Here is a 2,361-nt window from a genome sequence, read left to right on the forward strand (position 1 = left end):
TCCGGCCGCCCTCTCTTTTGTCCACCGAGGTAGCTCGGCAGATGTGAGGTTGCTATCCCGGATTGTTAGTTTACTAGCATGATGGGTAGGGTATGGCACGGGTTCCATGCTGCATCTGCGCTACTTGCGGTGCTGAGGTCCTCTTGGGCGCGGAGGGAGATTTCTGGCCCTTTCATTCCTCCTAGGACCTATCCCTCCCCGGTCCCCCCTTTTTTTTCTTTTTTTTATTTTCTTTTCTTTTTTTTTTCTTAAAAACAAAAAGAAAGAAGTAACCTAACCAAGGCATCCCTAGTCCATGAACCTGGTACCCCCGGGCCCCTTCTTGATACCGCACCCCATTCTGACCCCGCCTCGTCTTTGGACCACTCTTCAGACATTCCTCATGCCTCTGTACCTATTGCCGGTGCTGTTTCCTCACCCGCTTCAGGTACTGAGGCCTCGACTGACTCCTTCGATTTATCGGACCTTCGCTCTCCTCTGACTATGCTTCCGGCCTCTCCCTCTATGGTGCGGCAATTTTCAAATCGCCGACCCGTTCCACGTCGGACCAACTCTGGTCCCACGCCTAAACGTCAACGACAATTACCTGCTGATGATACTTCTCCACCTTCTCGTTCTTCTCAGAAACGATCGACACGTCCTTCACTACCTTTCCACGCTCGGTTTCAGACTGAACAGTGGACTAAATTCTTCACTTTACGACCAACTTCCTCTACTGCCTATCTTTCTGACCATAGTATTGGCAAGGCACTCCTATGCCATGTTGGTAAAGATATTTCTTTTCATGCTCTTAAGAGCGGTATGCGCATCATTACCGTACAGAATGCTACCCAGGCTCATGAGCTCTCTCGTCTTTCCCATATAGATACTGTTCCTGTCACTCTTGAAAAACATCATTCCCTCAATTCTTGTAGTGGTACCGTCATTCTGCCCCATACCATAGTTCAACAAAATTTCCAGACATGTGGCACCGACATTCTAGAACAGCTGGAACTCCAAGATCTCCCAATCCTCAAGGTAGACACTTACGTTCTTCCTGCCCGTGGGCGGAGATGATACCCTAGCAATGTGGCTCGTTTAACTTTTGACAGCCGAGAACTCCCATCCTCAGTTTATATAGCAGGACATCAGTTACAAGTTCGAAAGGTGATCCCTACACCACAACAGTGTAGAAATTGCTGGCGATTTGGCCATCCAGCGAAATATTGCAGATCTATCGCCGAATGCCCAGTCTGTGGTGCCGATGACCATTCTAATACGTCTTGCAATCGATCTCCCTCTTGCCTTAACTGTCATGAGGCTCACCCTTCGTACTCTCGCCGTTGTCAGGTCTATTTAAACGAGCGGGAAATCCGTTACCTCAAAGAGACAGAAGGTCTCCCTTATGCCATGGCAGTTTCTCATCTCCGCCTCCAAGGGAGACTCCCACGTGTTTCTTATTCCCGTGTTTCAAAACGTCCCCCCACTTCTAGTATCCCATCTTCTACACCCACCTCTGTGGTTACCTCTCCCATAATCACTCCTGTATCTAATCCTTTTGCTGTCCTCGGCTCAGATGTCCCTACTTCAACGCCTCAGTCTAATCTCGCTTCTTCGAGTTCTCTCTCACAAGCCTCAGTATCGACGAGACCTCGTACGACACCACCTCCCAATCGTCCCTCTACTTCTCAAAAGTCAAAAAAAGGTCCGGTAACACCACCTACCCATCTTCCACCTCCTCATTTTACCCTCCCTGTCTCTGTCCCTAGTTCTTCCCCTCTCACTGGCTCAGTTACAAGTGCAGAGGTTCACCCTCCTCCTCGTAATGTACCTTCCTCCCCTGTTCCCTCCCAAGTTTCTTCCTCTTCTGCCACCTCCCAGGTTCCTGTCTCTTCTGTCCCCTGCCACGCTTCTCCAGTTCTCTCCATCCTTTCGCCCCCCCCTCCCTTGGTACAGTCCAATACAGTTCCAATCTTTACTCATCCTCCCCCTACCATTCCCAATATTGTCTCCCATACGACATCTCTGAATTCCGAAACACTTGAAGCAATCTCTGAATATATTGCAGAGACCAAACCATCAATGGACACTGATCCACCTTCCGCTCTTTCTCTCTCCTCTGCTCCATCTGCGCAACTCCTTTCTTCACAGCACACCGTTCCTTCGCTGCTTGAACATTTTCCACTGCCTCCGCATGTGGACTTTTCTAACCCTTCTAGTCCGTAGGAACCCTTACCTGCGGATTTCAAGTATCTTTATCATTGCCAATCATGGCCTATTTACAGTGGAATATACGCGGCCTCAGGGGTAATCGGGGTGAGCTTCAGATGTTACTCTCCCAGTTTGCCCCTGTTGGTGTTTGCTTACAGGAACCAAAATTAC

At 49.3% G+C, this 2,361-nt stretch overlaps 1 protein-coding gene across 2 annotated transcripts in view; it reads left to right on the plus strand.

Moving 5' to 3' along the window:
• LOC128705655 (uncharacterized) overlaps nt 1-1,457 on the plus strand; it is a 13,152-nt gene extending 11,695 nt beyond the window's left edge. For both annotated transcript variants that reach the window (XM_070096609.1, XM_070096601.1), the window contains one exon: nt 1-1,457. This exon is cut by the window's left edge and continues 6,635 nt beyond it. The gene's annotated coding sequence lies outside the window, so the exon portion shown is untranslated.
• The last annotated feature ends 904 nt before the right edge of the window (nt 1,458-2,361 follow it).

The sequence above is a fragment of the Cherax quadricarinatus genome, chromosome 4 (assembly GCF_038502225.1).
Source record: "Cherax quadricarinatus isolate ZL_2023a chromosome 4, ASM3850222v1, whole genome shotgun sequence".
NCBI classification, from domain to species: Eukaryota; Metazoa; Arthropoda; class Malacostraca; order Decapoda; family Parastacidae; genus Cherax; species Cherax quadricarinatus.